This window comes from Rhinichthys klamathensis, unplaced genomic scaffold, assembly GCF_029890125.1.
Source record: "Rhinichthys klamathensis goyatoka isolate OS25496 unplaced genomic scaffold, OSU_Roscu_1.1 h1tg000208l_1, whole genome shotgun sequence".
NCBI classification, from domain to species: domain Eukaryota; kingdom Metazoa; phylum Chordata; class Actinopteri; order Cypriniformes; family Leuciscidae; genus Rhinichthys; species Rhinichthys klamathensis.
In genome coordinates, this window is record NW_026606733.1 from 577,148 (window position 1) to 599,707 (window position 22,560).

Below are 22,560 nucleotides of genomic sequence, written 5' to 3' on the forward strand. Positions count from 1 at the left end.
ATATGACTGACAAGTATCCAACACATTAAGTTTGTTAGTTTGTTTATGATAAAACTGTAATTTTATATGCGATTCAAATACATAAGTCTTAAATTTAGGCCTAAATATTTTGGAGTGTATACAGGCTTAAAAGCCTTCTGGTCCATAGATGTGGCTCAGGTACTGGCTTCAATACACGTTTATAGTATTGCATTCTGCCTTCGTGCACATTAGAGATAAAAGTTGATTACAAACATAATTCTTAAAAAACAGAAAAGTGATGGTGCATTCTGGGAAATTCGAGGGAGTAAAAAAGATTAGGGCTATAATTCATGTTTGCCTAATAATATTGTAATACATATTTTTTGATGGATGGGAGTGCTTTGAAATATTCTTCATGTCTCAAACGACTAAAGGCTTATATCTGTGTGTTTGCAGATTTTCTCGAAGGGCCTCTGATTGGATACTTGTGAAACTGGGAGGACCAATCAGATCTCTGCAGCTGTGTGGGTAGGACATCCACATCTACACATATACATGATTTAGACCTTATGGCTTAATGATGGTGAGCACATTTGATAAATGACGACCAAAGGAGAAATACAATAAATAGGGTGCAAAAGAGAAACTTATTCTGTTTCCATCTCATTTGCTGTAGTAGACACTGCAAATGAGGAACGCTACTGGAGGAAAATGAAATTAATTTTCATAGTCTTTCTTTGCTAGTATAAGTACAAGTATACACTGGCATTATGCTAAACCTGCTTTTGTAAACTGAAAACACATAAAGTAATGCTACCAAATCCAAAGTGTTGAGCCAAGGCAAAGGGTCAGATGCAGTAATTTCTCTTATAGTTTTGCTGTGATGACACCGAGGTCAGGATTAAACATCTGTAGCTTGATTTCGATGGTCTCCCTCTACTGCACCCCTGGGTGATGTGGACTTTCACTCAAAGCTTTGGTTTCGGGACAGAATGTTCTGGAATAAGGCTGTCAAGGGGTTTGTCCATTCTACTTTAGGAAAACAAGCAGCACAAAGAATTGTTATAAAAACTGTCAGGAACACCTCAGTACGACGGTGAAAATAATAATAATTTAAGATTAGAATAAAGTCATAATAAAGCGAGATTAAAGTCATACAATTTTGAGAATAAAGTCAAAATGACGAGAATAGTCATAGTATTACGACAATAAAGTCTGTGTTAATTAGTGAATGCTCTCTCATTTAATGCATCCTTGCTGAATAAAATCATCATTTTTATTATTTTAACAAAAATCTTACTGACCCCAAACTTTTGCATTGAAACATTTTCTGCTAAATATAATGGATACCACTTTACAGTAAGGTTCATTAGTTAATGTTTCAACTAACATGAACTAACCATGAGCAATACATATGTTGCTGTATTTGTTCATCTTTGTTAGCGTTAGTTAATAAAAATCCAGCTGTTCATTGTTTGTTCCTGTTAGTTCACAGTGCATTAACTAATCTTAACAAGATTTTAATAGTGTAACAAAGATTAATAAATGCTGTATAAGTGCAGTTCATTATTAGTGCATGCTAACTAATGTAGTTAACTAATATTAACTAATGAACCTTGTAAAGTGTTACAATATAATGCCAATTCTAACACTGGGAAAAACCCACTGTAAATTTCCACACCCCATCACAACATAATTTCTTTTGACAAGCCCTCTGTAATGAAAATCCCTCATATATAATGAATGTTGACACCTACATCATAGCTCAGATTGTAAGTTATACTTGCTATACTATACTCTCTTGTTAAACTATTGAGAGTTAAAGGTGCACTATGCAGGAATTCCGTTTTTGTCAAACAGCGACCCCTAGAGTCGCTGTGGAGTACTTGTACTGTCGTAAATAGCACTCACGCAGAGATGGCTCTGCACTCACGGCCTGATCCCCTCCCCCTGTACACCGGTACCTGTTCAGTAGGATGGACGCTGTAACGAGTTGAAATAAGGTGTGGCCCCTTTAAGAGCTGCGCGCGCCCTGTTTAACTGTCGGCAGTCTGTATTGTATGTGCGCCTCGAATACCACATGTATACGGTGCTGGGTTATTTCTGTTTGATGCTTATTTTATCAAAATTTTATCAGATCTTTTTTGCCGTAAAGCAATTCGTTACATCGCGAGACCTGATATCACCATAGACGGATATCACGCGACACTACCTGATGCTGCGGCCGGCAGCCCGCCGGCTCAAAGTTGCAAGTGTGTTTTTTCCGCTCACATGCGATAGGGGTGTGCGAAACGACCACCATCCAACCCGAAAAGAGTAATATAACCATTCCAATGACTCCGAAGCTGTTCGGTTGAGGTAAAAAACCTGCATAGTTCACCTTTAAGGGTGGGCAGAAATCTTGAAATGCTCCAAAAAAAAAAGGATACTCAAAGACCAAGATGACCAATCACAATGGGTCTGGCAGGCTTGTGTAATTGTTGCGTCACTCTGTCTCAGATGACCTTGCTAGCTTGCTCTTTCCTGGTCCCAGCTGAATAAAGTTAGATTGAGATTCATGGGCTTTCTCCTGCACTCCCGTCCTCTGACTAATGCATATCTTTATCCATTCCTCTTTTCCTCCTCTCCTCCAACCAGCCGGTTTCTCCTTCGCCAATAAAAGTTTATTTCTAACAGAACATCAGATTCATTACGTGGTTGGAGAAAGAAAAATGGACAGAAAAAGAAATAGAGCGAGAAAGCTCATTCCTTTTCACTGTTCTCTTTTCCTTGTGTATAAACTCACACACAGACACATGTGCTTCTGCAACATATAGTGGGTCCAAACGTTTGAGTCCAGTAGTGAAAATGCTTGCCTTTTGCATGCTTTTAATTTGATACAATCAGTAACAGGTTTTCAAGGTGGTTTCAGACTTTTATACTCCATTAGCCTACATATATAATGATGTTCGGTTGTGTGTTGTTTACTAGAAAGCCTAACCAATTGGGTATAGGTTATATAGGGCTTTTGGTTAATAAAATTACATTTAAAACATCACAAAAACTATGAACAAGAAATGAATGGTAAGGTGACCCAGATGCTTGAGGTGTTAACTTATATGACAATGGCAGAAATATTTAATAATTCAGGGAATTTAGACTAATATTTGGGAAAAGATCAAGTGTAAAATGCAAGTGTATAGTGCACTGAATATTGTTACATATTTAATACCCTCACAAAAAGTACTGTGGTGGTACCATGGTGACTACAATGCTTATTTCTTAGTAGAAACGGAGTCAAGTTGAAAAACACACACACACACACAAACCGCCGACAGTGAAGGAAATATCTATATGCTGTCTTCAAAAACCAAGTAGAGGAATCTAGACAGAATGTTATGCAAACATTGAATTCAGACGTGTCTTGAAGACTTCCTGTGACGACAGAATATGTTTCAGATTAGATAGATGATGGAGAAACGGAAGAGAAAGGAAGATTTACTCAGGAAGGCAACAAAACCATTATGAATCAGGTTTATAGAGACCTCAGACAATTTCTATTATGCTGGGCTGTGTTTGTTGAAAGAGAGAGGACAAACAGATGCAATAAAACACAATTGTGCGTCTGTCAGTCTTAAGGTTAAGCCATGGCTCTGTGTTCCCTCACCTCTGTATGCAGCTAATAGGATTTAGAGGTTTGGGATTCATTCGCTTACAAAGCTTTGACTCCCTCAAGACAACATAATCCCTCCTTAATAGAAACCTAGCTATAATTTACTCACCTCCGTCGAGGGGTGTACAGTTTGCCTGTCAATTTTCATTCAAAAGTAAACATGATCTATCAAAAGGTCGTGTTGAACCCTGACGTCATGAGACGGGACACAACAGGTCGGTTACAAGGGCTGTATGTTTTTAAGGGAATGATGGCCTATATCAGTGAAGCCGTATAATGAGGAGGATCAGCTGGTGATAGATGTTTAAGCTTAAGGCTTAAGGCTTGCTTTGGCTCTATCCCAACATAAATCTATGCAGATCCAAGTGAAAACATACATCCAATATATCTCATGCATTTATTTAAGCAAAGGGCTTAATTTGTGCAAGAACAAGATCCAGAACCTGTGGATTTGGATCTGGAAGCTGTTATTGCGTCATTCTCACACACTTCAGTTACATTTTAAAGCTGCAGTCCGTAGTTTTTTCTCTTTGTCGCCATCTCTGTTCGAAATCTGCAATTGGAGTTATTCGTGGAATTATCAACTTTACATGGGTTGTGCCTCGGTACGGCACAGCGCGGATGAATCCAATGTTTTGAGGAGAATGTGCAGCTGTATATACACTCACCTAAAGGATTATTAGGAACACCTGTTCAATTTCTCATTAATGCAATTATCTAATCAACCGATCACATGGCAGTTGCTTCAATGCATTTAGGGGTGTGGTCCTGGTCAAGACAATCTCCTGAACTCCAAACTGAATGTCAGAATGGGAAAGAAAGGTGATTTAAGCAATTTTGAGCGTGGCATGGTTGTTGGTGCCAGACGGGCCGGTCTGAGTATTTCACAATCTGCTCAGTTACTGGGATTTTCACGCACAACCATTTCTAGGGTTTACAAAGAATGGTGTGAAAAGGGAAAAACATCCAGTATGCGGCAGTCCTGTGGGCGAAAATGCCTTGTTGATGCTAGAGGTCAGAGGAGAATGGGCCGACTGATTCAAGCTGATAGAAGAGCAACTTTGACTGAAATAACCACTCGTTACAACCGAGGTGTGCAGCAAACATTTGTGAGGCCACAACACGCACAACCTTGGGGCGGATGGGCTACAACAGCAGAAGACCCCACCGGGTACCACTCATCTCCACTACAAATAGGAAAAAGAGGCTACAATTTGCAAGAGCTCACCAAAATTGGACAGTTGAAGACTGGAAAAATGTTGCCTGGTCTGATGAGTCTCAATTTCTGTTGAGACATTCAGATGGTAGAGTCATGCCTTGTTACCACTGTACAGGCTGGTGGTGGTGGTGTAATGGTGTGGGGGATGTTTTCTTGGCACACTTTAGGCCCCTTAGTGCCAATTGGGCATCGTTTAAATGCCACGGCCTACCTGAGCATTGTTTCTGACCATGTCCATCCCTTTATGGCCACCATGTACCCATCCTCTGATGGCTACTTCCAGCAGGATAATGCACCATGTCACAAAGCTCGAATCATTTCAAATTGGTTTCTTGAACATGACAATGAGTTCACTGTACTAAAATGGCCCCCACAGTCACCAGATCTCAACCCAATAGAGCATCTTTGGGATGTGGTGGAACGGGAGCTTCGTGCCCTGGATGTGCATCCCACAAATCTCCATCAACTGCAAGATGCTATCCTCTCAATATGTGCCAGCATTTCTAAAGAATGCTTTCAGCACCTTGTTGAATCAATGCCACGTAGAATTAAGGCAGTTCTGAAGGAAAAAAAAAGGGGGTCAAACACAGTATTAGTATGGTGTTCCTAATAATCCTTTAGGTGAGTGTATATAAAGATATATATATATATATATATATATATATATATATATATATATATATATATATATACACTCACCGGCCACTTTATTAGGTACACCTGTCCAACTGCTCGTTAACACTTAATTTCTAAGCAGCCAATCACATGGCGGCAACTCAGTGCATTTAGGCATGTAGACATGGTCAAGACAATCTCCTGCAGTTCAAACCGAGCATCAGTATGGGGAAGAAAGGTGATTTGAGTGACTTTGAACGTGGCATGATTGTTGGTGCCAGAAGGGCTGGTCTGAGTATTTCAGAAACTGCTAATCTACTGGGATTTTCACGCACAACCATCTCTAGGGTTTACAGAGAATGGTCCGAAAAAGAAAAAACATCCAGTGAGCGGCAGTTCTGTGGGCGGAAATGCCTTGTTGATGCCAGAGGTCAGAGGAGAATGGCCAGACTGGTTCGAGCTGATAGAAGGGCAACAGTGACTGAAATAACCACTCGTTACAACCGAGGTATGCAGCAAAGCATTTGTGAAGCCACAACACGCACAACCTTGAGGCGGATGGGCTACAACAGCAGAAGACTCCACCGGGTACCACTCATCTCCACTACAAATAGGAAAAAGAGGCTACAATTTGCAAGAGCTCACCAAAATTGAACAGTTGAAGACTGGAAAAATGTTGCCTGGTCTGATGAGTCTCAATTTCTGTTGAGACATTCAGATGTTAGAGTCAGAATTTGGCGTAAACAGAATGAGAACATGGAACCATCATGCCTTGTTACCACTGTGCAGGCTGGTGGTGGTGGTGTAATGGTGTGGGGGATGTTTTCCTGGCACACTTTAGGCCCCTTAGTGCCAATTGGGCATCGTTTAAATGCCACGGCCTACCTGAGCATTGTTTCTGACCATGTCCATCCCTTTATGGCCACCATGTACCCATCCTCTGATGGCTACTTCCACCATGTCACAAAGCTCTAATCATTTCAAATTGGTTTCTTGAACATGACAATGAGTTCACTGTACTAAAATGGCCCCCACAGTCACCAGATCTCAACCCAATAGAGCATCTTTGGGATGTGGTGGAACGGGAGGAATTCGCATCATGGATGTGCAGCCGACAAATCTGCGGCAACTGTGTGATGCCATCATGTCAATATGGACCAAACTCCCTGAGGAATGCTTCCAGCACCTTGTTGAATCTATGCCACGAAGAATTGAGGCAGTTCTGAAGGCAAAAGGGGGTCCAACCCGTTACTAGCATGGGGTACCTAATAAAGTGGCCAGTGAGTGTATATTTACCTGTCAAATGGGCATTCCTGTCAGGATAAGGTGTCGATGGGACTTTTAGCACTTGACTTGTATTTCAATACAATACACTTACAATGCAGCGTTCTCCTCCCCTCTCGAGGTCTAGCTTTGGCTTTTATCTGCATAACGTACGCACTTTCTTTGAGATGTGAATTGCAGTGCCAAGAAGGACTTGCTTTGGAGACCTGGAAGCAGGGTCAAAAAGGAGACCCTCTGTGCATGGAATCAAATATTAAACTGAGCGTATTCCCTGCTTTCCTAACAGGTGGTGGATTGTGCTGTATCTATGAAAGCCTTGAGCACTGCGCAGCGGACACCATCTCTCCTCATCTATTCAGCTCATGTCTTTACTGCTGAATTTGCTGTAATTATGTTCTCACCATGTTGGCAGTGAGGTCACGGGTATAGTTTGGAGCGCAGCATTAGGATGGGCAATATTACATATTGAGACTAACACGAAGGTTAACCCATGAGGTCTCTGCCCAGAGCACTATAACAATAAAAGTGTACAAATAAATAATAGCATTGTTATGGCTGTAATGTATGCTTGTGGTTGCTCAGGCAGGCTATAATAATAACAGAAGATAAAGGAATCCATAAGAACCCCAAGACCACAACAGCCAGCCAGTGAGGAGTCAAATTACACTCAACAAGAAAACTAAATAAATAAAAGCACACACAAAAAGGGGAAAATGTATTACAGACTTTACCACAGGGAGGGAGGAAAAAAAGAAACTAATAGGCAGAAGATGAAGAGAAGACCATAGCCTGACAACAACATTCTCTCTGCTGTTTAACACAGAACAGTGAGCTTCATCCTCCTCCTCCTCCTCCTCATGCACACGGCTGCTTATAACTACGGGATCAATCAATGCTATATTCAATTAGTATGAAATTATTTTAAAATGTTTATACACAAAAAAAGCTGCATTTATTTGATTACAATACAATCAAAATAGCAACACTGTGAAATATTATTGCAATTTAAAGTTACAGCCTTCTGTTTTAATATATTTTAAAATATAATTTATTACATACAAAGCTGAATTTTCAGCATCAGTACTCCAGTCTTCAGTGTCACATGATCCTTCAGAAATCATTCTAATATGCTGATTTGCTGCTCATTAACTATTAATATTGAAAACAGTTGTGCTGCTTAATGTTTTGGGGGAAACCATGGTACATTATTTTAAGGATTGTTTGATGAATATTAGAATGATTTTTTTGTAACAATGTGAAAGGTCTTTATTTTTGATCAATTAAATGCATCCTTGCATAAAAGTATTACCGTACTTTCTTTAAAACAATATCCATGTTTTCACTGTTATACGGTAGGGGGCGCTATTATGCATCTTCTGAAAGAGTACTGAATCTCTGGATCAAAACACTGATGAAGAAGAAGCAGAAACAAGAGATAGAATCATTGCTGTAAAATACTGTAAAATAATGCGATTATCAAACATTAAACAGCATAAATCAAAACTGCCTATTGTTACTGAATGAAATGTCGACCCAGGACGAGGTATAGGACTGTGAAGCTGTGGCGGTGCTGATGGATTTGATCTACCCTATTTATGTTGTGATTATCCTTCTGAATCCAAACCAGACATTTTACTAAAACGTGATTTTCTCAGCTTTTTGTTCAAAATGTTGCTTTTTAATGAAACTTACCCACATTCAAGTGTTGATAAAAAAAAAATAATAATGCATGAGCTAGAATATTTTTTTAAGCAGAGGTTCTTTTCTTTCTTTTTATATATTCTGATATATTCTATATTCTGGGCCATGAACATTCTGTGAAAATGACCAAGATGCTGGCAGTGGCTGGCAACTTTCGTCGTATGCTATCATCCTCATTTATTTACAATCCTGTATGCAGTTGTTGGTGTTTCTGTAAAACACACACACAAGATTTTTTCAAGAATCTTCACAAGATTTTTTAGGTTTTCATAAGGAAAAATGATCTAAATTTCAGAGTGACTTAAGAAGACTTGGAATATAGAGCACGAGTCATTTGGACCACATTTGGAGTCATTTTTTTTTTTTTTTAGCTTGACAGACCTTGGTCACTATGTGCGGTTATATGGAAAAGACATGTGTGAATATTAAAAATTCCTTTTTTTGTTCAACTGAAAAATAAAAGGGGTTTAAAGTTTAATTTAAATGTCCCCCTCAGCTGTCTCTGCATTTTTCTTTATTAAAACACGTCTTCTGTAAGCTTTAAAAAGCCTAACACAGCAGAGAGCCGAAGCGAAGGGCATTAAAGAGACAGAGACAGAGCGTGTGTGTGTTTGTGCATGTGATTTTACAAACCTCATCTATTCTCTATTATCTTGTCAGTTAGTCTCTGGTCTTTTAAACACATTCTCATCTGGCTTGTGCTGCTGAGCAGCTAAATGGCGAATGTCATGATGACCAGGTGTCAAGAGCACCGCAGACCCCAGAGGAAGAGGAAGAGGGGAGGGGGATGACACCATCTGTGTCTTGAGCTGCTTGATTCCTTCCTCATATGAGAAATATTTTCAATCGCAGGTTTTGTGCGTGTTTATAAAGAGAGATGCTGTCAGCTCTTATGCTTTAGATGTGTGTCTGAGTATAAAAAGGGAAAGAAGAAGAGAAGTTTTGTAAGGTAGATGTTTGAGTACTTCTAAAACCTTGAAATCTTGTACTTTTCTTTTTTGACCATGTTTGTTCCTTGCTCTTAATAGCAGTATTTCTCAGTCTGACGGTACACTTAATGGATTCATTAGGCAGCTGAGGATAAAGGACCATGCTTTTTTTCTTAATAGGGTTCTTAAATAACATACATGTTCCTCCATCTTACTAAAATGATAGAATGGATGTCTTGCGGAAAGGGTTTAAATAGACGTTTTGAAATAAATGTGAGTGGCTTTTGCTTGAGCAAAAATTGCTGCAAAGCCAAATGAATTATAACATGTCTGAGTGGCTAAATGAAAAGTCATGTTTTTAGAATATTTAGACTTAACTATTTTGGTCTATTTGAATTAGGACATCTTTAAATTTAGTCATTTTATGTGTAATATTACATTATAATTTAAAATGATAGTTTTTGTTCATATTTTTGTGCACATTTATGTTCAAAAATTTGGGGTCAGTAAGATAACCAAAAAAGGAATAATACTTTCATTCAGAAAGGACACATTAGATCAGAAAAGGTTTCTTTTCCAAATAAATGCTGTTCTTTTGAACTTTTTTATTAACCCAAAAAATTGATAATAATAATAAGAAATGTTTCCTGAGCTGCAATTCAGCATATTAGAATAATTTCTGAAGGATCATGTGAGACTGAAGACTGGAGGAATGATGCTGAAAATGCAGCTTTGCATCACAGGAATAAATTACATTTTAAAATATATTCAAAAAGAAAACAGTTCTTTTAAATTATAATAACATTTCACAATATTACTGTTTTTACTCTATTTTTTTATCAATGCAGCCTTGGTGAGCATTAAAGACTTTTCCCAAAATGATTCTATCATATTTTGTTATTGTTTTATCAATAACTGTGCTCTGTAAATATCCTGAACACAGGGGAAAAAATATTTATTGTCTAACAAATTATTACACTTATAAACATCATATTAATCTTCGTGTGGAGAGAAAAAAAAAACGTTTGTGAGTGCAATGTATCTTTAACACAATTTTTTCAGGCAGCGAACACATTATCTGTGTAATTCACATCACATCCCACTTTTTAAAAGTGAGAAAAAAAAGTATTTAGAGAAAATGAGCATCCAACATGCATTTACAGTACAACCCGTGTGTGTTTGTTTATTAAATACCTTGGCTAATATGATGTTCTCAGATGCCGAAAAGACTAATCAGTTCAACACATTATGTTTTGTGTTTAAATAAAGATTCTGCAGAATTACGCAGATTTTCTCCCAAAAACAGCACAGCAAATATGAAGAAAATCCATCTGTGTCTGTCAATGCAGGCAACAAGAATACAGACAGTATTAACAGACAGCAAATGCAGTCAGCTTGTAACAACAGTTGAGATTTACACAAAAGCCAAATTACAGCAAGCATTCATATCCTTCAGTAAATATATCCACACTGCCAAAATATCGAGTGGTGAGCCCCGCTACCCTCTCCATGCGAACACAATTTAACTCCGTACCAGCGTTTCCTACTGATTATCTTCTTCTTCAAACACTAATACACTGTTTTCTGAGACAGCATCCTTACACACATCCTTGAACAGTCAAACACAAACTTTAAATACACTTATGCATGCAGTCTAAAGCTTCCATGATAAAACACACACACACACACACACACTTTCTTACTCATTATAGGTAATGTATTCTGCTTTAATGAGATGCTGGCGGGGGGGGGTCGCTGCCATCACTGTGAGGTCCAGCTGAGAAAGAGTCGGTGGGGAATCTAAACAGCATCAGCATGCAATATCAGCACACACCAAGAAAACTTTACTTCAGGCATTACGCAGCGCCCTAAACACACTCCACTCAACATTATAAAACGCACCGTTCAAGCTCTTCATTCTGATTGAAAGTGTTGAGAGAAATTGAGGGTTTATTCAGCCTGTGCAAGTATGATTGTTTGCCGTGTTTATTAGCGACATACAAAGTGCAACAAAGTTTTCTTTCAATTCGCCCTGAGATTTATTTTAAAAACAGAAAAGCTTCAATACTGCTAATAAAGTAAAATACGTGATTCAGTGGAATCCATGATGTGGCTTGTTGAGGAGAGGTTTTGTTAAAGCGAATCTAGCCATATCTACAAACCAAAAAAAACATAGAGAATATAAGATTTCTGACTTGGGCCACAGTAAGCAACTACCCAAAACCCACTTAGAATACCATAGCAACACCTTGTAACCAGTAACCACCTAGCAAAGCACATCCTAGCGATCACCTAACAACCACTCACACTACCAATCAATCACATCACAACTAGTGGTTAAAGGGATACTCCACTTTTTTTGGAAATAGGCTCATTTTACAACTCCCCCAGAGGGTAAACTGTTGAGTTTTACCGTTTTTGAATCCATTCAGCCGATCTCCGGTTCTGGCGGTACCACTTTTAGCATAGCTTAGCATACATCATTGAAGTGGACAAGACCATTAGCATTTCTAAAAAAAAAAATGACCAAAGAGTTTCGATATTTTTCCTATTTAAAACTTGACTCTTCTGTAGTTACATCGTGCACTAAGACCGACGGAAAATGTTAAGTTGCGATTTTCTAGGCTGATATGGCTAGGAACTATACTCTCATTCCTGCGTAATAATCAAGAAACTTCACTGCCGTACCATGAGTGCAGCAGGCGCAATGATATGATGCAGCGCCTGGAAATAGTCCCCAGCTCGGGAACTTCCAACGCGACCTATTTTCAGGCGCTGCGTCATATCATTCCGCCTGCTGCACTCATGGTACGGCAGTAAAGTTGCCAGAACCGAAGATCGGCTGAATGGATTCAAAAACGGTAAAACTCAACAGTTTAACTCTGGGGGAGTTGTAAAATGAGCCTATTTCCAAAAAAAAGTGGAGTATCCCTTTAACCGATATTGTTTTTTTTTTGTTTTTTTTTGATGGACGATGCCGATATCTTAGAGGGCATGGTGGCCGATATATATTGGATTTATGCAAATAAAATAGGATTGAAAAACCTCCCTTTATTTATGTTGAAAGAAATTGGGGTAAATATGTTGGTCGTGAATGAGACAAAATATAAAATTTTCCACAGAAAAAAATAGCATTTTTAATGTTAAAAAAGTACCTTAATGCATTTCATAAAAAGCTAGTTTTCTGTTTGTTCTTAGAGTCGTCTTTCCACGCAGTATAGGCTGCATTTATCTTCATCTCATTGTGTCCGAGAAATTAAATCTTTACAATGATTAAAAGAGAGGAGATGAACTTCGGTTGCGATCCCTCTGGTACAACTTCATGAATCTACCCAAGCACAAGATCAGTCTCTCTTCCATCTTCTGATTTTTAAGCAACACCACTCATGTAATGATGCTTGTCTGATATTTATTTGCTGTGCTTTCAGGGTCAAATCTGAAATAGCTGGGGGAAAAAAAAACCCTTGACCTGCGCACTGCATTGAGGGTTGCTTCGCTCCATATAGTTTGCTGCATAGTTGACCTTAACATGCATGCTGTTCTCATGCACTTCATGTAGATGAAGTAATTACTCGTGAGAATAACCACCATCACTTGGGTGTGAATGTTTTCCTTCTTCTTCTATGCTTTCTTCTGTATGCCGTGTGTGGTGTGGTTATGCACTCATACTAGGAGATTAGACTGTAGATTGGCTTAGAGTAAAAGTGTCAGGTCTTTTCTGCCAACTTTGAGAAAGCTGCATAAATTTGCACGTCTTTCCACAGCATGGAGCTATTTTTGAACTTGGCAGCCATTGATATAGAGTTTATCCTGAAACAAGAGAGGGGGGAAAACAGAAGACATGACATACAAAGTGCAGATTGTGCAAGACCAAACATCTTTCCTGATGAGACCACCAAGGATTCCCTCTTCACAGAGCACTTAAAGAGAGAGTTCACCCCAAACTGAAATATGTCATCATGTACTCACTATGCTGTTACTTTTATTTATTTATGAATTTGCATTAATTAACACGGATGATTTACTATGTAGGGCAGATTCTTTCACTTCATGTGAAGTCAAATATTGTGTAAATGTTGTCTGTTTTATTAATATGTAGCATGAACTGCCTCGCAGATTAGAGATGTGAAGTGCACTGGATTAAAGCGTCGCTTTATTGTAGATGTGTTTCTGAATCTGTGTAGAGTGAGGGTGATAAGCATATGAATATGGCCCTGGGAAATTTTGATGCTTAATGGTGTTTCTTCACACTCCAGAAATCTGTTCCATTGCTTTTGCAGAGCACAGATCGTGAACACAGGAAAAAAATAATATTACATTTCAAAAACATCCTGCTACAAATGGGTAACTGAAGCTGCAAGGAAGGGGAATCTGATGATTATTTGGGGACATGTGAAACCGAGCTAGAATTTTATAATATAATTTATATATACAGTTTTTAATCATATGCATTTTTATAGGTTTGTTTAGTTTGTTCTAGTATTTTATTTCATGTTTATTCATTTCAGTTTCATGTTTTTTAATAAAAAAATGTAAATTATTTTACTAACTTTTTATTTCCGTTTTAGCAGTTTCACTACTTTAGCTTAAACTTATTTCAGTTAGTTGCCAAGGCAAAGTTTCGTTGAAGTTTTTAAAGTTGAAGTTTTTCATTATTATTATTATTATTTTTTTTTTTTTTACAATAACAACAGTCATGGCAATCTGGGTAAATATGAGCAAAGGCAGCTGTGAAAAAAATCTGCACTGTTTATCCTTTGATCTATCATTAAAAAAAATCACAAAAGACTAATCTTTCATTGAAGTAAAACAGGGGGATATCACATTATGAAATAAATGTTTTTCTCCAATGCATGCTGGCCACGATTATTGGCACCCCTAGGAAATATTATGAGCAAAATATCTCTGAAGTATATTCCCATTCATATTTACGTTTTTTAGCACGCAGGGTGACTGGAACATGACTTCCTGTTCCACAGGAGTATAAATATGAGAAACACAAAGGCCAATTCCCTTAATTATCCATCACAATGAGTAAAACCAAAGAATATAGTTCTGATGTGCAGCAAAAGCTTGTTGAGCATCACAAAATTGAATATTTTCCCATTATTGCCTATAATTAAGACGTTCCAGTCAACTAAAGATGTTATGAATCTGCATGGAAGAGGACGTGTGTCTATATTGTCCTAATGCATGGTAAGCAAGAAAGTTTGATTGGCCAAAAATTCTCCAAAGATCTCAGCTGGAGAATAGCAGAGATTAGTTGAGAAAAACAAACTCCAGTATATTCAGTTGTCAGACACGACTGGAACTTCAAAAGGGACCTCATTCTATGGTCAGGCATTCAAACAGGGATAAAAAGTATACCCCATGTCCACGGTTATATATACCGCTGGATTTTTAATGCTGTGGGCCTATTTGTTTTGCTGGAGGTCCTGGACATCTTGTACAGATACATGGTATCATGGATTCTAGCAAATACCAACAGATAAAAAAATCGAATTTTCTGCTAGAAATCTTATAATGGGCCTTGGTTGGATCTTCCATCAGGACAAGGATCCAAAATTAACACAAAAATGTGTCACTGAGCACAAAATGAAGCTTCTGCCATTGCCGTCCCAGTCCCTGACCTGAACCCTATAGGAAATGAGTGAGTGAACTGAAGAGAAGAAGCACCAATATGGAACTGGGAATTATGAGATTCTGTATGAAGGAATGGTCTCTGATTGTCAGGTGTTCTCCAAACTCATCAGGCATTATAGGAGAAAACTCAGAGCTGTTATCTCAGCAAAAGGAGGTTGCAATAATTGTGGCTGGCCAACATGAACTAGAGAAAACCATGTATTTCATAATGTGAGTTTCCCCCCACTTTCAATTCTTTTACTTTAATGAAAGGTTCGAATTTTTTGAATGAAAGTTCAAAAGGATAAACGATGCAGATTTATTTTCACAGCCGCCTTTGCTCATATTTACCAAGGGTGCCAATATTAGTGGAGGGCACTGTATGTAGTATCTGCAGCTAGGGTGTTCTGGTGGTTGTCGAGGTGTTTTCAGTGGTTGTTATTTGGTATTTTTTAATATATCGGCATCAGCCAATATGTTTTTCTGTTTGGCCAATGTGACGGAAACGGGACTTATTTTGACGACGTTGTGGTTGACACAAACTTACCCGATTACAGAGTGCCCTTTATGTTACAGTGCTTACTTCCTTTTTATACATATTTTTAAATATCTTTATTTGTAAAAAAAAATATATAAAAAAATAAAAAAAATTCTGTAATAGGATTATATAATCAAGAGGTTCCCATCTAAAGTACAAGTCTGTTTATTTATTATTTTTAAATAGATTTTCAAATGATTTATTTATAATATTTGGTCAAGATCTTGTATTGACAGTCCAAGAGTCCAGCACTCTGTAAAGTCTCCTCCAGAACATCCCAAAAACTTTCAATGAATTTAAGGTCTGGACTCAGAGATGCCAATTCATGTGTGAAAATGATTCTTCATGCTCTCTCCCAACCATTCTCTCACAGTTTGAGCCTGATGAATATTGACTTGTCATCCTGGAATATGGCCATGAAGTGTCGTACTACATGGTTGTTTAAGAAATGAAAAGCCACTCACTCCATCAATTAGGGTTAGAAGAACTGTTGCCAAACATATAACATGATAGAAACATGAAAGTCACTGCAATAATAATCCAAACATAGACTCTTAAGCATTTGCCTATTTAAATGTGAAAAATGTGAACTGATAAAATGTATACCTTTAATGCCATATAAGTAGCTTTGGATAAAATGTCGTCACCTTTATACAGATTGTTTTAAAGCAGCTTTGCAGTGATAAACAGGAAAAATATGATTCAATGATGCAAACAGAATTCAATTCTGCTGTAAAGCAGCTCTAAAAAGACAATAGTTAACAATCATTATTCAGTTGAAATCTGGTGAAATCATGTTTATTCAGTTCAGTTCCATAACTCTGTAAAAGTTCAATTCAGCAATAAAGCATCTGGAGAAAACAGTGATGTCATCACCCAGCTCAATTCAGTTCTCATCTAATAGTGTCAGTGCAGTCAAGTCAATAATATTGCTGAACATTAAGTGCATAAATAAGTATATAGTCCAAGTTTGGGCTTGGTAAGATTTTGTTATGTATTTATTTAATCCGAAATACAGATAACAGTAATTTACTGGAATATTATTACATTTTAATACTGTTTTCGGTAACACTCGGTCTCATTTGTTAACATTAACTGACAAACTAACAATGAGCAATACATTTGTTACAGTATTTATTAATGTTTGTTAATGTTAGTTTATAAAAATCCACCTGTTCATTGTTTGTTCATTAACTAATGTTAACAAATACGACTTCTGATTACCATATTGCATTAGTAAATGTTGAAATTAACATTAACTAAGATTAATAAATGTTGTAGAAGTATTGTTCATTCTTAGTTCATGGTAACTAATGAAACCTTATTGTAAAGTGTTACCGTTTTCTTTTAAAATTGGATTTAATGTGAATTATAAATAACATATAATCATTATTCCAGTCTCACATGATCCTTCAAAAATCATTCTAATAGGCTGATCTGGTGCTAAAGAAAGATTCCTTCCTATCATCAATGTTGAAAACAGTTTTGCTGCTTAATATTTTGTGGAAACCGCATGATAATTGTTTTTCAGGATTCTTTTGATGAATAGAAAGTTCGAAATTTTTCATTCATTCATTTAATGCATCCTTGCTGAATAAATGTATTCATTTCTTAATGAATATACACTACTTTTGAACAGTATAGTGTATGTTTTTAGTAATTCAATTAAACGAATAGAAAAATAACTTGGATATTCTGGTTGAAATTTATTCTAAAATGACCTCGTTCTGTTCTAATCTCAAATGTCTTTCCTTTCTCGTGTGCTTTTACTATTGTGTATTATTCCTACTTTCTCGCTACCTAGCGACCTTGTAAAAATCACACTTCCATGTGGATGTCAAAGAGAGCGCTTGTATTGTGAGGTGCGAACGAGCCACATCAGTCCATAAACCTGTTCTTCCTTCCCATGGTTCATACATACAAGACGCCCAATCACGTCTACGTGCGCCACAGCTTCATGTTCGTTCGCAGACTGCAGTGTTGACTAGGTAGGAAGTTCCGTGCCATCTGTAGTTTCAGTCTAATCATAACTGTGCAAATCAGATAGCCCTATGGGTGGCACCGCCTGTCACCAGAAGCAGGGTAACCATGGAGACGGTCCCCGTGGACAAGTAGGCCCCTATACCATGTCTTTCAAAAGCATTCCCTGATTCACTCAAACATTCGGATTTCGCTTGTTTTCTTAATCAGATAAGAACAGAGATGAATTGGCACACAAAAAAGGCTTCCCCTTGGGTGTTTCGAGAGCTCAGCAGATGTGAACCAGTGTGTGTAGACCTAAACCCTGTCCAATTATGTGTCACTGAACACCCACTCACTAAACAATGGCCATTACACAATTATTTCAGCTCTACAAACACACTCCAATGCACATCTACACTAAAACAACTGAGCAACTGCCCGTTTGTGCCACACCTTGTAGTGTTTATCCGAACTTTGAGTAAGGGTTCTCCGATCTATTCTTAACAACAATGTGTTTTAAGCATAACAAAATGAAGAGATGAGAAAGTATTGACAACTCAATATAGTCCATTTCCTCTCTTAGAGGTGATTAGGAACAGCTTAGAGCTTAACAAATGAAGCATTACTGTGAAATAAATAAATAAAAAGTCTTTATCAAGAGGAAGTAATCAAATGTAAAATACCACTGCAACACTTCACTGTATAAATTAAATATAGATTAATCCTACTAAATCTACTAAAGAGGAGTGAGTGATTTTCTCTTTGTCTTTTGTTGTTTGATTAACATTAATGACACAGACGGCAGCAGGAATATTAGGCTGCTGTCACTTTAAGACAAAATGGACAGATTTAATATATTGATACACATGCAACATATTTGCCCACTGTTTATGTTCACTTTAGACAGAACCGATGGTATTTAAGTGAATACTCACCTAGCCGGTTAATTATATTTATATTTTTTTTTACACATTTCTGTGTTTTTAACCATTTAGGCGCAAACCCGAAGCTCAAAGTTCACTTTACTTGTTTGTCTCGGAGCGCACGCACAGAAAGCCGATTGGGGAAGAGTATCACTTTCGCCGCTTAATGCCGTTTTAATAACTCCTTTTATTATCGTTTAGCAACAGACTTTATTTTACGACATTCACTGATCTAGCTGATTGGACATCAAGTTTTGGCTTTTATTGAGAAAACAAAGTGCACCGCTGTGAAGGAAAGAAATGCACTAAAATACCACAGCCCAGTGTCTTTCTGTCATTGCTGTAGGGTTGCTATCCGTCAAATCACTCCGCTCTCCGCAAAGAAGTTCCGAATGTATTGTCCTTTTCAGACACCTGAACTGCCAGACCGGTGAATGAAGTGAAGCAATTTTAGCTGTGAGTTTTGCGTCATCTAATCTGCCTTTAAAGAGACCCCTGATCAAATATATAAAGCTCTGGCCCACAGAGGAAGATGGTTTACCGTAAGTTATTTCCTGAGTGCTTATACTATGAGGAATTGTATAAGTGCTGTTTGTTCCTGTCCTTTGTTTAGTTCTTTCCTCTGGAGAATTGTGTTTTGCAGCCCTTGAAAGCCATAGTAACATCTTGCCTAATGAAACATGACAATGTTGTGTTTTTAATCAGATCAATAAAGAATAGGAATCTACATTACATTAGTGGTTGCCATATTTGTGAGAGCGGCTATGGCAGTTCACAATTCTAATTTGTTTTTAACTGTATAATATAACTTTTAACGTCTCCACTACTACTTAGTCTCTACTGTAGTGTCTGTGTTCTAAATTCCCAGAATGCATTGCGTTGCTGACATCACATTTCCATTCTCTATAGAGTACAATGCCCCCTTTTTTAGAGGCGCAGGTTCCGGAAGTATTTTTTCCATTCATTTTTCCTATAGGGATTTTAAAATAGTAGTTGTTAAAGAGTTATAAGCTTACAAACTTTGATTAGAAGCTAAAAATTATAATTTTTTTAATGAAGCGACAAAATTAAGTAATTACGTAATGTAATTTTCCATAAGGAATTCTGCTGTTAAATACAATTATTTTAAAAATAAACTGAAATAATGGAGGCTGACGGCTTCAGCTGAAGTAAATACCATCAATTAACAAATTAATGGAGTTTTTACTTTCGGGACCTGATTGTTGCACTCTGTAGTTTGGGACAAGTAAAACTGAGCAATAACATTACAAAAAAATATAAAGATAATGTGCACAAAAAAAAAAACTATCTTTGCCATGATAGTAGGGTGTTGAGGGTGGTTGTCAGGGTAATGCTATGCGGTTGCTAAGGTGTTCTGGGTGGTTGCTAGGTGATTTCTTACTGGCCCAAGTCCAAAGAGCCCATCTCAAAGAATGATATTTGGTAATCAATGTATGGGTTCCTCATGCAATTATTAATTTAATATAATTAAAAAATGTCAAATGAACAAATAATAATACAAATTTTTTACTTTTAATTTATTCAAAAACATAGATAAATGTAAAAGTAAATATAACCATTTAATAAATAGACTTTTAAATAGCTTTTCATTATAGTTTTGTTAATCAATTACAAAGTCACTGGAGCAACCAATGCATTTTTTAACTTAATTTGAATGAAAAAGCAATCGGCAAATGGTTAAAATAAAATAAAAATTTGGTGAAAAATTATCACATTTTTATTAATTGATTCATCTTTATGTTGGCAATTATTTCTTTATTTACATTTTAATTTTTGAATGAATACACTCAAAATTAAGTAAATTAATTGAGTCTTATTTTTAAGAGGCACTAAAAATTGTCTGTCCAATCGTAATCTAATCACTCTAATAACAGAAAAATAAAAGCACACCTCTACTTAACAAGCTGCATGGCTTCAGATATCATTTATTTAGAGTAACATGTATTAAACAAATACATTAAGTATTAATACATGTTAACGACTGAACAAAAAATAGTAGTGAAATTTGCCTTAGTAAGCACCACTAAATATTAAAAAACCTTCTGAATAAGCAGTGCATATATCTGATATGTAAACTAAGATATATAATCTTATGTTTTATACGCTTATCCTCTATTCCATATCTGATGCCGTAATTCATTAGCGTGTAAATTAATGTCATATTAAATTAATCACTTCATGTCACTTTGATGCATCTTGACATGTTTACAGTCTGTTTACTTTTAGAAGATGAATGTCTCCAATATCACAAATTGCATCCAGAAACCTGAGATTCTGCGATTCATGATTAGAAAAACAGAAGCTAGGGAGAGAGAAAGAAAATATATGGGGATAACTGCTTCTCTTATGTTTGCCCAGAGCTAGTGGCTTAATCTAATGTCACAGAGTCACACAGTTGTTTATTGATCATAAAAAGGGAGTGTTGTTTTAAGCCACAAGCAACTACATTCAACTACACACACTCACACACACACACACACACACACACACACAGTACTGAATGTTAGTCTGACTGCTTGAACGCTCTTTTGCTGTGCAGAAGTGCATCAAGTTAGTTCATGGAATCTAAAGCAATAAGCCATTTCCTTTGAAGTTTATGAACAGTTTGACATGCAGGTTAAGTGTTTTGGGGCGACTGACTGAGCCAGAGTCTTGTTCTCATGACTACTGCACTCTTAAAACAGTTTATTGTGATTCAAACATGGTGTATCAGTTATAAAGCTGTCTCAAACATTCACAACAAATATTTCAGATGATATATTTAGCATGCATTATAAAATAATGCCGCCTCAAACTATTATTTCTATTCATCCTGAAATGCATTATGCATTTGCCGAATGTCCAGTTTATCAAGTACAGACACATTTATAGTATAATTGTCTCTATTGATTGAATTGTGTGTGTCCTAGACAGCTGCAGTGGCCCCAAAATACTTACCCCATACACTTACAAATATATGAATATCATTGCATTACATTCCAAATATTGAACCAAATGGCATTTATTTTAAAGAAACACAGCGAAAGCACATTTGTCACAAAAAAAGAAAGAAAAAAAATTCAGCAAAATAAGTTACCCGATTTAACTGATAAAACAATAGATATACAATCTTAAAAATAAAATTTCCTTTTTAGCAGAACCTTCCTATTACACAAAAGGTTTTTATAGAGGAACAACGGTTCTTCAGATAATTAAAATGTTGTTCACATCAAGAAGAAAATGGTTCTTTTAAGAAATGTTCTATTCAAGTTTTTTTTTTGGGGGGGGGGGGGGGGGAATTCCTCGCAAATGCCATTTGGTTTGCTATTTTGTAATCTAATCTAGAAATGTGGGATATTTATATCTTATTTTATATAGCCGTTATCATCATCATCAATCGGCTGCGGACAGGGTTGACAGTCGGTCACTAATTTTCTCCATTCCTTGCGATCGCTGGCAACTTTTCGTAGTTCGCTCGCTGTTGCTGGTACGTCCTTATTGATGAGTTCGCCGATATATTGATGGTATAGATTTCGTGCTCTGCCTCGACTTCTTTTGCCATGCCGCTGCTGTGGCGCGTACAACACATACTTGTTGATCAAGTCGCTCTCTTGTCTTCTTAGGCAGTGTCCTACAAATCTTAGTTGCCTCTGTTGTACTTGAAGAACGAGTTGGTTGCGGCCGACTCTTTCATAAATCTCTTTATTGCTTTTCTTGTCCGGACGCTTTATGTCAAGCATGATTCTGTAGCAGTTGGTGGCAAAACTGTTGAGCTGGTCTCTGAGTTTGCTGCTAAGGATCCAGCTCTCGCAACCACAGAGCAGGATTGAGACACAACCAGCTTCGAATATGTTGATCTTGAGTGTAATTGGAAGACTTCTTGACTGAAATACATTCTTTATCTTCCAGAAGGCCCCCTCATATTTTGACGTCGGATTCGCTAGAGGCGATGTGGGAGCCAAGATATTTAAAGATCTTGGTCCATTCGATGGTCTGTCCATCTAGCTCTATGTGCTGATGCTTATGTATTGCCATGTCCAGACCGGCATATTCTTGGTTACTCAGTGCTTCTGTTTTACCTATGTTGACTTCAAGGCCTACTCTCCTGGCCCACTTTGCTGTTGTTAGCCATTATTCCGGAAGAAAAAAAGTCA

At 37.2% G+C, this 22,560-nt stretch overlaps 1 protein-coding gene across 1 annotated transcript in view; it reads left to right on the plus strand.

The window, feature by feature from the left end:
- Positions 1-22,560, plus strand: part of elfn1b (extracellular leucine-rich repeat and fibronectin type III domain containing 1b) — a 105,021-nt gene that overhangs the window by 75,814 nt on the left and 6,647 nt on the right. The window contains exon 2 of the mRNA XM_056263567.1: positions 418-489. The gene's annotated coding sequence lies outside the window, so the exon portion shown is untranslated. The remainder of the gene's footprint in view (positions 1-417; positions 490-22,560) is intronic.